Source organism: Eschrichtius robustus, chromosome 7 (genome assembly GCF_028021215.1).
Source record: "Eschrichtius robustus isolate mEscRob2 chromosome 7, mEscRob2.pri, whole genome shotgun sequence".
NCBI lineage: Eukaryota > Metazoa > Chordata > Mammalia > Artiodactyla > Eschrichtiidae > Eschrichtius > Eschrichtius robustus.
Genome location: NC_090830.1, coordinates 81,334,363 through 81,347,477, shown reverse-complemented (window position 1 = coordinate 81,347,477; position 13,115 = coordinate 81,334,363). Strand labels below are relative to the sequence as shown.

The window sequence follows — 13,115 nt, the reverse complement described above, 5'->3', positions numbered from 1 at the left end:
CCCAAGGCCTGAGGAGGCTATAGCACTGAGACCTTCAGAGTCCAATAACGTACAGAAAACATCTCTGCTTTCTGCTCTAGGGGGCTTGGAATGGTTCCTCAGCACTTCCCTGGCCACGTGGAGATGGACACTCACTCCTCTCAGCCATGGGCTGGCGAATTGCGCTCTATCACCTGGGTGGGGGCAATTAATCAGATGGGTTTTGTTGCTCTGCTTAATGATGGTGAATCACAAGTGGGGCTGTCAGAGGGGTGAAACCATCATGTAGGGTCAAGGGACAAAGTTTTCAATCCTACTTAACGTTAGTCATGGGGTATTTGACTTTGGATAAACCCTCTGATTTCATTTCTTCATCCCTGAAATGGGGTTTGTTAGAGTAGCCCCACCTAAATATCCTGAGGGATGGTGTGTGAATCCAAGGAGCTGAGGACTACAGATTGGTTTTATAAAACATCGAGGGCTTTAGAAATCGCATTTTGCAGTCAGGTTAATCATGGTGTGTGAGGGCTCTAGAACTGAAAACTCGGGTTTGAATGCAGCTCTGCTACCTACTAGGCCTGGGCAAATTATTTAACCTCTCTGTGCCTCCGTTTTCTCACTGAGAATACTAATTGCACCTGGCTCATCAAATTTCTGTGAGATATAAATGAGAAATAGGGCTTTCTCTAGTCTGTATGCTACCTTTACGTGAGTCAGAAAAAGTCACTCCTTTCTTTGAGATACTTTACTTCCGTCTGTTGAAGGATTCTCATAATATACTGATTATGTTTGAACAGTATGCTTTTCTACCATCTGCTAGGAAAAAACATTGTAACAAATATGCAAATATATCATTCCATGGTATGAGTGATGCCCGCTTTGATGAGCTATTGTTCAGTGTCCGACCTTCGTAACCGTACATGGCAGCCCTGAGTGGATGGATGTAAAGCACTTATTACCTAGGGTGTAGTTAGAGATCAAGCAACATTAGCTTTTTTGTTATTAATATTGGATAGTTTTACCATTTTCTTTCATTTGGTCCCCCCAAATAATAGTGAACAAGTTAGGGTTAGCCATTTGTACCCAGCAGCCAGAATTCCTGTTGATTCTGCTTGTCATTAGGTATGCATGGGAAGTAGATGATGGTGGAAACCAAGGCACCTTTGGGAGGTGAGCAATCCAGGTGAGGGAGACTTAACAAAAGCCTACAGAGTGTTGAGGAAGGATGGGGGCAGATTGACAGTGACCACTGGGATTCTCCCTCTGTAGACAGGCCAGTGTGGTACCACTCAGTGGAGCTTTTTAGGAAGCAGAAAGGCGAGGCCTCGGCTCCGTGACAGAAGACCTCACGCACATCTGCTCTGTGGCAGTTGGTTATGGCAGGAGTCCTGACATTTGGGTGAAATGACTTCAATCCAGAGCTGCTACTGGCTGAGTGGGGCTCACGCTGCTCCAGCTAGATGGTAGGTGGCACCTGGCCTCCCTCCTTTACCTCTTTTTCCCTCAAAAAAAGTAATTTTGGCCCTCAGCCTGAGGCCCTGGGAATGATTTGTTCTTCATTGGGAAAGGGGTTTTGGATCCTTTTAAATACCTAGTAAAATGATGCATCTCCTCTCTGTCCCTCCCCTGCCTCCCCATAGGTGTATGCAGAAATATTTGCATACACATTCTAGCAGTTTACCTAGACCAGTGGCTTGCCACCTAAGTTGCACATTATAATCAACTGGGGAACTTTTAAACCCTGCCATGCCCAGGCCGCATCCCAGAGCAAATAAATCAGACTCTGGGCATAGGGTGCAGGCATCAGGGATTCCAGGGTGCAACCGAAGTTGAGAAACACAGGCCTAGGCTCTTCTTTACCAAAGGTAACCATCTGTGAGCCTCATATCAGGGCTGGGGACTCACTAAGCTTAAATCTCCATAGACGGGCAGCCTCCTAAGGGTGATTTCTAGGAATTTTGGATGGTATATAGTGGACATTATGAAAATGCTGTACATATGAGAAATGACCTTTGACTCAAGAACGTCTACATGTTCCCCAGCCTTACGCCATCTCAATCCAGAAAGAGCAGAGGAAGTAAACCAGGGGAGTGCGCATGGGAGAGATCAAGAGAGGTGGGGGCAGGTAGGTCTCAGAAGGCCTAATTGGCATAGGAAATGGAAACATTTTGAAAATCAGTCAAACCCTGGTTCTAATGACAAGGAAGGACAGTAAATTATGAGAATGTCAGGGTTGAAGTTTCACACTTAATCTATAAACCTACTTTTAATAGGTCCTCAGGTGATTATAAATTCACAGTGGCTTTCTTTTTATTGGGTTATATGAGGCTGTTCCACATTTCTAAAGGAAGCCCAGGTGCGTCTCTTACTTACTTACTTATTTATTTATTTATTTATTTATTTATTTATTTATTTATTTATATTTAGGATACTGAAGAATTTTTTTAAACCCTCCTTTTTATGAACATTAATTATATACCATGCAAGGAAGCAATTGCCTCTATGTTATGAAATATTAAATCAAAATGCTTACCATTCCCAAATGTCCCAGAGATAAATACAGCAGTAGTTTGAAGCCCGTCTTAGAGCTGTTTTGCCTGCAAATTTATTGTTTTGTCTCCATTTTCAGAAAGCCCTGTTTTCTGTGAAGTATAGCACTCTAGGTAGTTTTTAAGGCTCAAACTCCTCTGGAGTTGCCTGTGTCGGCAACAACTCTTACGTAGATGGCACACGAGGGCTGGCGTGTTGATCGGCTCCTTTAAGATGATGAATGGGCAGAGAGTGTTATTGTCTTTGATTGCATGCCTTACATCATCTGTATGTAGGAATAAGAGGGCCATACTTTATCTTTAGCCATTTTATAAATATTTAAGTCCTTATAGTTGCCTGAAGATATTAAAGCATATTTTACGGTAGTCGGAATATAAATATTATATATAGCTCAAGATACCAAAGTAGTTTAATGAATTCATAATTTTCTGTTCAAATTTATTGGAATGCGTTTCATGTTCCAAAAGTCCCATTTAAGGAATAAGATACCATTCTGCTTCCTGACAACACACCAAGTGTTGGCTGGCGTTTCGGGTGGGAGTCTCAGTTCCAATATCTATAGAGGCTTTCATTAGGAAGCAAGGAGGCAGGAAGTCAGGGCCCTGGGATATGTTTCCTCCATCTCTACATTTAAAACTATATATAAATAACTTTCTGAATAAACAATTCTGGCGCTTATTTAAATCATTAAAGCGTTCCAGAGAGAAAACTTTTTATAGCCCCTTTCCTCTATTTCAAGGAGATTAATCCAGAGAACTTAAGTAAGAACAATAAAGATGTAGTTTGCAATTTTCCCTTCCTCCCCACCCCCTTTCAGAAACAGGGACACAGACCCTGCTGGCCAGTATACAGCCCAATTCAGGGCATTATTGGTTTGGATAGTGCCTTCCCAATGCATTCTGAACATTTCTCCCTAAGTTAAAGAGTCCCAACTTGCTCCTTCCTTTTCCTAACTGCAAATAGTGACAGGGAGACTATTACTGCACCTCTTTTCAGTTTTCCAGTGAAATATGAAGACTTTCCTCTTTAATATTTCACAAAGTTTCTCCAGCTCCCAGCGGGAGTCCATGCTGGGTACTGTTTGCTAATTACCAACAACAAAACTAGACATACAACGCTGGTAAATTACCTGACCCTTTCCATTTTAATGAGACAACAAGGATTTCTCGAAATGATGTTGTTTCACTGGTTAATGGTGTCAGCAATGTTGTAATTGTGGGTTGAGACACATTAGCTGAACAACCACATGTGGAAAGGGCTTTCTCTCGACAAGCCCTTTGGAGACTAGAACCATATTATCATTAAGCCTCTGTCATTTGCGTGCTGCTAATCACTTACTTTATTATCCCGCGCGTATCCATTGTCTTTCTTTAATTGCTCTTTAAATTAAAATTAAAAATAGTTCTAAAGCCCACAATGGCTGGGATAGCATCTTGATTATGAAGATAGCTTCAAGAAAATGGAACAACTGATAACATATTGCCAAGATTATAAGCGAGTCCCACTGTTATGTACCGTGCCTGCAGGCCCCAGGGGCCTAATTGTGGCAGTTTCTCTTCCTTCAGCCCATACTGTTTGTTTAATAAATGGTTATTTATGGCCTTTTTGGCCATTATAGCAACTTTGGAGAAAGTACATCCTTCTCATTGGTTTGGGCGCTGAAATTTCATTCTCCAGGCAAAGGTATAAAACAGAATTGAAAGGCAGGATCTGCACTACAGCTTGTGAGGGCCTCTGAAAAGAGGCCCTCTTGATTCTCCTTGCTCGTTTGTTCTGTATGAGTTTATTATTAAAATTTAGGGTTGTGAAAGAGACATAAACTTTAGAGCTGAAAGGAACTTTAGAGTCATCCCCATTTTACAGGTGAAGAAACTGAGGACAGGAGCAGGTTGCCATGACTCTGATCACACGGCAGGAGATGAAACTGGATTGTCTGTTAGCGAGTGGATTGGATGGAGGGCTCCTGGAGGGAGGATTATAGCTTATGGACTACTCCTGAGACAGGATATTGTCTCACGCTCAGAGTTGTAATGTGCACGCTGCATGGTTGTCATGGTGCGGTGCATTTAGTGCGTGTCTCTCGTATGCCTATACTGGTGTGTTTTTTGTTGTGAACTATGTGCTGTGATACTGGAAGGGAGGGCTCCTGCCTTTCAGTTCTTAAAACGATGACCCCAGGAATGACTGCGGGCATTCCTGAATATTGAGTGATCAAACCCAGAGTTATCGTGATTCCAATATTATATTACAGTGCCCCAGAATTAGGATGACACGTTTTTGAGAGCCAGAAGTCATTGGGACATTGCCTTACGTGCCTCAGTTTTACAGATGGGCAAACCAAGTTTGGGTAAGACATTGAATCTAAATTGTCGCAGGGAGTTAGGGGATGACCTGGAGCTAAAACCCGTGTCTTTGGATTCTCTGTTTTTTCTGCCAGCATTACCAGTCTATCATTGACTATCAGCAGCAGCTGATGTCAAAATGTAAAAATAAGTTAGTACTTATAAAGTGCTTACTCTGTGCCAGGCAACTGTTATAAGCAGTTTATCTGTATTATTTAACTCATTTAATCTTCATGACGTATTACTCTATTTTATAGGTGAGGAGACTAAGACACAGAATTTAAGTACATCGCCCCAGATCATAAAACTAGGAACCGAAGGAGGCAGCACTCAACTCAGGCAGTCTAGCTGCAGAATTCCTGTTCTTAATCACGATGTTATGGCTCATTTCAGGATGTGGTCAAAGGATATTGATCGTGGTGTAAACAAGAGATGTTCAAAATCAAACTAGCACCAATCGGCCTCTTCTTTAGTGAAGTTCTATGTGTGTGGGGAATGCCTGACTCTCAAAATCCAAGATTCCAGTTACATATTCATCTGCCAGCATCATATATGCAGGAAAGCCTTTCAAACTTCAAAGAAAACATTTACAGTGCTTTCTTTTAAAAGACCATCAAATGTTTGGAACGTCAGCCATTATCTCTGTCCAGGCGTCCTGTCTCTAGAACCTGTCAGAGACAGCTGGCTGAGAGTTGTCAGTGATTGGATTCTGCTCTTCCTGAATTGCAGGGCAATGCCTTGGACCACTTGGCAAATCCATCTTTTACAGCTACTTAATTTTCTGTGCACTTAAGATATGGGTGTTTTAGTTGGCTTGTGATTTGCTAGCTCTGGTTTTTGCTGCGCTGGCCATTGGTTTGTACTAAACCAAACAACTGGGGCCCATTTGGCATTTGGTGTTTTAAATGTAAAAGGACATTCGAAGTACATGACAAATGCTGAAAAACAAAGCCCATAACACTGAGAACATAAAGAAGCTGTTTACAATGTAAAGGTGGTTACATTTTCAGTCAATCTATCACTTTAATGAGCTCTTTGCATTTCTTTGATTAATGCTTACAAAAGGGGGAGAAAAAATTGATGTAATGGAAACAAAATGGTATATAGTCTTGGCAGCATTAGGGTTTCTGTGTGTTTTATTAGTATCCACTTCGTATTGCTGTCTTGCAATGTGTACTTCTACCTTTTCCCTGGCATAGTATGCCTCTAGTTTACTGGAAATGTGATCCAGCATGAAGAAGTTTCTATATTAGTGGCAAAACAGCCTTTGTACTCTCCGGTGGCAGCAAAGAGGGAGGGTCCAGGACAGGAACTAAGAAGTGGTAATAGTAGTAAAGGAAAGACTGATGTACATCATGCCGTATTGAAATGAAGAATCCAATAGGTATGAAGAAAAGAAAAGAGAACATTAAAGATGCTTTAAAAACATTTAAACATTAGGTAGTAATTGGTACATAATCAGTAGTAGTTCTTACAGTTTAAAATAGTGAATAAAGGGGAAGGGAAAAGTGCAGCAAAGATATCTTTGTGAAGTAACTACATGGGGGGGGGGGAGAAAAGTTAGTCAAGGCAGGCTTCCTGGAGGTGGTGAAGGAGGGGCAGGAACTGAGTTGGGGGAGAAGGGAGGGGACAGCATATCTGAAGTGGGTAAGACTTGGTGGGAGTAGGGATGGGAATCAGCAAATGCCACTCTTCTGTGCTGGAAACCAGCTCTGACTGTTCCTCCCCTCAGCTGTATGCACAGAGCATTGTGGGTTTGCATGGGCTCTTTGGACCCATGTAAGCTCTCAGCATCCTTTGCTCTGAGATTGAGTGGCTCTTACAACATTGTAGGAAGTTGAAGTGGTAGAGAACTGGGAACCCTGAAAACTCTGTTTTGCTCTGTTCTTCTAAAGCCCCTTAATCTGTAACTTTTGGTCACTTCTATCCCAGAATCTCAGTTTCCCCAAATTCATGTAGGTCAGAATGACCTTTAGGGTTGTTACAGCTCGTCAGCGTGAGTCCCTCCACCGTGTCAACCAGCTGTTCTCAACCCATGAGGATGACGTGAAGTTGTGAGGTTTCAGGCTCTTTTCTTTTATTCGTTTATAATTTTGCTAAATTTTCTTCTCCTTGCACAAATGAAATATATTTCTTTTAGAAAATTTAGCAACTATGTATAAACAAAAAGAAGACAAATATGCATTCCTTATAATCTTAGCATTCGGACATAAGAAAGTTAACGTTAGTCTTGTTTCTGCAGATATCAATATTTTACCCCTCAAAGTGGATCATACATAATAGTATGTACCTGTTTTTGTGGAGAGACAACTCTTGCAAACATATTTGTTTCATGTGTGTGAGACTTGTCTAAGGGCTGACTATATCTTATGAAACTTAATGGACAAATAGCTATAGAGAACTTTGGTTGATTGATTGGTTGTTAGTTGGTTGGTTTAGTTTGCTTTGGTTTAATTTAGACCCAGAACAGAAACTCTAAAAAAGATGAAGTACCTTATGCAGCTTCCCAATGCTTTCATTAAATACAGTCTCTAGAAAAGAGTACTGTTAAAAATATCAATGTTACTTATTGTAAATAAAGAAATTGACCCAGGTCTCGTCCCTGGTCACTGGAAGTGAACAGGAAAACTTGAATGAAGATACAGTCACTTGTTTCAGTAGAAACTCAGACGTGCATGAGCCATTTTACCAAGAGAAGAACAGAGATTTTTCTCAGTTACTATACTATTTGGGCATTTTGGTTGCAAGTGATAGAAATCCAACCCCAAAGCCTTAAATAAAGAGGAAGTCGTACAACTGGGGTGTCTCTGGCTTTAGGCACATTTGAGCCCCAGGAGCCTGAGCGATGTCAGAGCTCTGTCTCATTCTCTTTACCTCTTGATTCATTTGCCCTGTTTTCATTTGTCCCCTGGTGAGCTAAATGCTCACCAGCAGCCCCGTACTTACATCCTTGTGGTTTTGAAAGCATCTTTAGCGTCGTTTTCATCAGGTCTTGGGGAGAACACAGATTGGCCCCAGCTTGGAGGACAAGTGGATCTCTAAACCAGCCACGTGTCCAGGATGATGGGGGCCCATATTGTTGGCCCTGTGGGGTCAGGGTTACCCGCCTCCCCTACCCCCCACCAAACACCGGGAATGGGTTCCTCACGTAGAGAAGAGGTTGAAGGGGAGCACGTAACAACAGAATCAACCATCCTGGCTCTGCCACCAACTGATCTGCAACCTTAGACACAGTAACTTCGCTGCTCTGAGCCTCAGTTTCTTCATCTGTAAAAGGGAGGTAATTATTAGAAGACTTCCAAAGTTCTTGCATCCCTAACAGAGTGATTGGTAAAGAGGCAAAAAGAGACCCAAATGGTATAGTTTAGGTTTCTCAGAACTGTCTATTAATGTAATTTCTAAGCTCTGTCTTTAGGCTCTGGGTAGAGAACAATCAATGATCAGCTCCAAGCTCATGAGTTACCTGAAATAAAGCAGATAACACAGTTGAAATTGGCAAGGGTGTTCCCTGCCCCACCTTTCCCAGCGTTGACCTCCAGCAACCTGTTGGGGGCTGGCACCACTTCCAGCTCCTAAGTGGAAAGTGCTCAGTTAGAGTAGCCTTTGGGCAGGAGAAGTTTCTGCCTTGATAAATGATCATTTTTTATTGAGTCAACACTGGTCAGCTCCTGGCTCTCATGACTCAGGACTCCAGCTTTGTGGAAAGCCACTGAAAACCACTATGAAAAACTGTTACAAGGTTCAACTGAGGTTTTCCCTTGGCCGGATTTCTCTTGCAGACTTTTCTAAAACATCTATTTCCCACATCAAGCCTGGGCACGTGGATTTTTCCCCCTACAAGTTAGAAAGCAATCACGCTTCTGTACCTGGAATTTTCTTTACTTCAGCTGCTGAAGAATTTGTTGGAATACATACTGCAAAAAATGACTGCTGTGGCTATTACTGTACTTGCTCAGGGGAGCTATTCAGATGCCTCATTTATTGGAGCTTAATAGATTAAAAGTCCAAACTGAGTCTCATGATATAAGCCTAATCAAGTTCTAATCTGCATAATTTTCCCATAAGCAGCAATGGGAAATTTGGATAATTTATGTTTCAGCAGTTGCCAATCATGTGTTAAGTAGCATTGTTGCATTTACTTATCAAAATATTTTTATTGATCTTCACTTCATCTGACATTTGGCTTTGGGTTTTTTTTTTTTCCCTGGCGTTAACAGGAAATTTAATTCATCTCCTAGATGATGTAATATGAGATGTGTCTCTTGATTTTAACATGCCTTTATAGATCATTTTTAACGGTGATCTTTCCCTTTTACAACTTCGTATTGAATACCTGTCTCAGCAAACCTAGACGACTCTGCCTAATTTATTTCCCTCGTTTAACGTAGCATATGGATTTCTAACCATCATTTATATGCACACAATAAAAGATAATTTGCCCCACCATTTGAACCAATTCCTTTATGTTAAATCTATGGGGGTGGGGAGGCACTTACCTTCATTTCTCCATCTATTTTAGGGGAGGTGATTTATAAGAATTTCCATCTCCCTCTCTCCCTGGAAAAGCTTGGGGATTTAACTAGGGAAGATTTAGAAAGTACTTTGTGTTTTCCCCCACGGAAAAATACTGTAATAAAGCATTTGTCATATGTACTGAGTTGTGCATGCTACCATACCAAAGCAAGTTAAGCATAACTACAGTGGGTCCCAGCTGTTATCTGCTATTGTTTAGAAGTGAAAACAATAGAAGAGTAAGACTGGCTCAGGCCTCAAACTTGCCTGCCAAGCTCAGCACATGAGAAAGAGAGACCATCACACACGGAGGGAAGGCAGCATGGAGCACGGGAATCCTTGGGCTCTGAAGTCAGACTGTCTGGCTGGAGCCCCCCAGATCTGCCACTTACCAACTGCGGTGTTGGAGGAAGTTATTTGACTGCTCTGAATCTTATTTTCTTCATCTACAAAATGGTAATATTAGCAGTTCCTGTACTTACAGGGTTGTTATGAGGAATAAATGAGGTGGCCCGTGAAAAAACCCTTAGCGCAGCTTTGGCACGTAATAAGAAGGAATATGCCATGGTGACCCAGAGGAGGCTCTGAAGCCAGTTTACCTGGGCTGAGATCTAGATCTGCTCATTCCTAAACGTATGCGCTGGGTCAAGTTGCTTAACTCTGCTGTGCTTCAATTTCCTCATCTGTAACACAGCAGTATCTACATAGGATGGCTGTATGAACTAAAGTTAAAACATGCGCAGATTTCAGTACATGCTGAGCACTCAGTAAATGTTGGATTTTGCTATTTTTTGCTTAAGGTTCTACTTAAGGCTGACTTCTTCATTCTCAAAATTACCTTAGTCAATCTAGATCCAGAACGTTCTTGCCTTTGCTTTGAGTTCCACAAAGACCATGACATTGAGTCTTTCCCATTTTTAAATGCGCTCACAACTACATTACCCTGGAACCCGTTTCTAGGCATGCCCTCTGGTAGATCTTATCTGAGTCACAGCCTCTCTTTGCTTGTAACCACAGGTGCTCCTTGGATGCTACGTCTGTATGCATGCATGCAGCAGGTACCCAAACCAATTACTTTAAAAAATGAAACCTCAGTGATCTTGTTATTCCCGAGCCTCTTCTCCTTGAACTTCTTAGGAATAGGTCAAGCGTTTGTGTTAAATTCTTTCATGTGAAGCCATCCAAACTGAAATGCCCTTGTCAAATTTAACTATAGGTCACTTAACCTTCCAGTAACTTCCCTGACACAGGCCAAGTGCTGCCTGCCATTGGATAACCAATCATAAAAAAGAAAATCAGATACTACAGATTTTGTTCAGCTGAACCCAACAGTGGTGATGGTTGAGAGCACAAATTCTGGAAAAGAATATAGAGAGCAGCGAAAACCGTTTCAAAAGCCCGAGAAACAAAAGAAGAAAGATTATGTCCTTAAATAATTAAAGGAAGTGGGAAATTAGGTCTAGGAAACAGAAGACTCCAGAGAGTCTGCAGTTGCTATAAGGCATTAAGAACCTTTCTTTCATGAAGACTGGACACCAGTTTTTCAACATACCTAAAGAAAATCCTAGCCATCCAATATCCAAAATACTCCATCCTTGAATATTTTAGGCTGTATTTTTAATCACTGGATTGACCTGATTATTTCTACCAAAATATAGCCACACGGCTATTGCCTTCCCATTAATTTTCCAGGATTTTTCTCTATGTGAAAATTCTTTTAAAAAAACTCTACCAAAAGCTACCTCAGGTCTTTATCCATAGGGAAGGGGGAGGCAGTGGATGCTATTCCTAGCCAGAATATTTATTGTGTACTGAGTAAAATATTGACGTTGGTAGTCAGCATTTTAAAGTATTTTTTCTTTATACCAGGCATTGTACTAAATGTTTTAACTATACTATTTCATTTTATTCTCACAACTGCCCTGTATAGTGGGTAATTCCAGCTTACAGACAAAGAAACAGAGGTTTGGAGAGTCTGTGCTATGCTCATGGTTGTGTGGCTTATAAGTAGATGAGCCAGAATTTAAACCTAAGACATCTGACTCCAAAGCACATGCTCTTAGCTATTCCACTCCGTTTCTTCTCTGTGGGCCAGGCATTTTGTAGACAACCTGGGATGTTTAAAGAAATAAAAAACCCAGTCTTTGACCTAAAGTTCTCCTGCAGCATATGGAGTGAGCGTGCTTGGCAGGGGGCAATCTTGGGCCCATTTCTGCCTGATGCCAAAGGAATAGAACAAGTAAAGTAAGCCCATCCTATCTGTCCCTGAAGATTGAAATGGGGAGGGGTTTTCAGTGTAAGGAGTTCAGGCAGTCTTTAAAGTTATCTTTAGCCCAGAACTTGCCTCCCATGTCCATGCTCAACAGGGCGGAAAGGGAGTACATCTAAAGAACCAGGAGGCCATCTTGGTAAGAGCTTGTGTTGTAGTTAATTAAACTTGAATCTTTTCCTGATTGAGAACTTCTGATTCCACCTCTCCAATGCCAACATTCTTCATCATCTCTTCTGGCAAAATCAGTGGTTGTTTCTAACATTAACTTCCCGCGTGTTAGTTCAACTAACGGAAGGAGCGTTTCCCAGTTTCACTATCCTCTAGCTGTAGATCAGGGTCCCTGGAGGATATTCCATGTGCCAGCGCTTTCACATGCAGAACTGAAGCACTGCTTTATGTAGAGGGACTTACAATTCAACCAAAGATGTACCCACTGCAGCTAACAAAGGGATGGGGAGCAAGACCATCAGGGACCCGGGTACCATCTAGACCCGCCCCTTTATTAACAGCTGCTATGGTGAATGGGGTAGATGCCATCAAATGGCACCAAAGGCCAGATTGCCTCTTCTCTTCAGAAGGAAGGTGCCTGATTTTCTGTTCTTTCCAAGGCCACATCGGGAATCTGGGTCTGCTCTGCCATTTCAAGCCACAAGTTTCCCATTATAGGATCTCTAAGAATGAAACAATGCTAATCAATTCTGTTCCTCTTTAATAACACAACTCTTCAGGAAGGGCAAAAAAAAAAGATAAAGTCTATTTCTGCTATCTTTGCCTTTGCTTATAAAAATGTGTGGCTATAAAAGTAGCAAAATAAAAAGTGACATTATCACTGCTGAAGTTTTCTTTCCAACAAAATCTCCCCGTTCTTGGGGTCCTGTGTAGGAGAGAGAAAGGCGTTTAACGGAGAGATGTCTTTGGACATCCACCATAGTTTGTCAGTTGCAGATGCTAATGGAACCAGGCTTGGTGACTGAAGGGGAAAATGGAATATGAAAGCAAAATGAAAGAGGCCTATGAGGCAAGCATGTCATTTCTAAATGAAGGTTTCATGCAAAGGAATTGAGTCTTTTCACAGCTGAAAACGGGATCTTTAAATAAGATAAAATAAAAGGATGCTTTGGTTCGTTGCCGGTTCTGTAATGAAATACAGTTTCCCTAATACCGTGTGACCTGCATTTTTACCTGTTTTATGGGCGCTAGTCCTTGACGTACAAACCCGTATTTTCTCAAGTCAGCATTTGATGATGGATGTCAAAATACAGGCCATGTATTATGCATATAGCATTACCGATTTAAGGTGTTTACTTGTCAAGTTGAAGAAATTCAAAAACGTCACATCCACTGAATCTGCACGGCTGTCACTTGCAGTTTTTCATGCTTTTGAATGAAACTTCTGGTGAAAACAGTTTAGTTTTCCCCCTTCACTATTCTAGGGGAAGAAAACAGCAAGCATTTCAATT

At 41.5% G+C, this 13,115-nt stretch overlaps 1 protein-coding gene across 9 annotated transcripts in view; it reads left to right on the top strand.

Annotated features, from left to right (window-relative positions):
* KCNMA1 (potassium calcium-activated channel subfamily M alpha 1) overlaps nucleotides 1-13,115 on the top strand; it is a 745,622-nt gene that overhangs the window by 695,628 nt on the left and 36,879 nt on the right. The gene's annotated exons all lie outside the window — the stretch shown is intronic.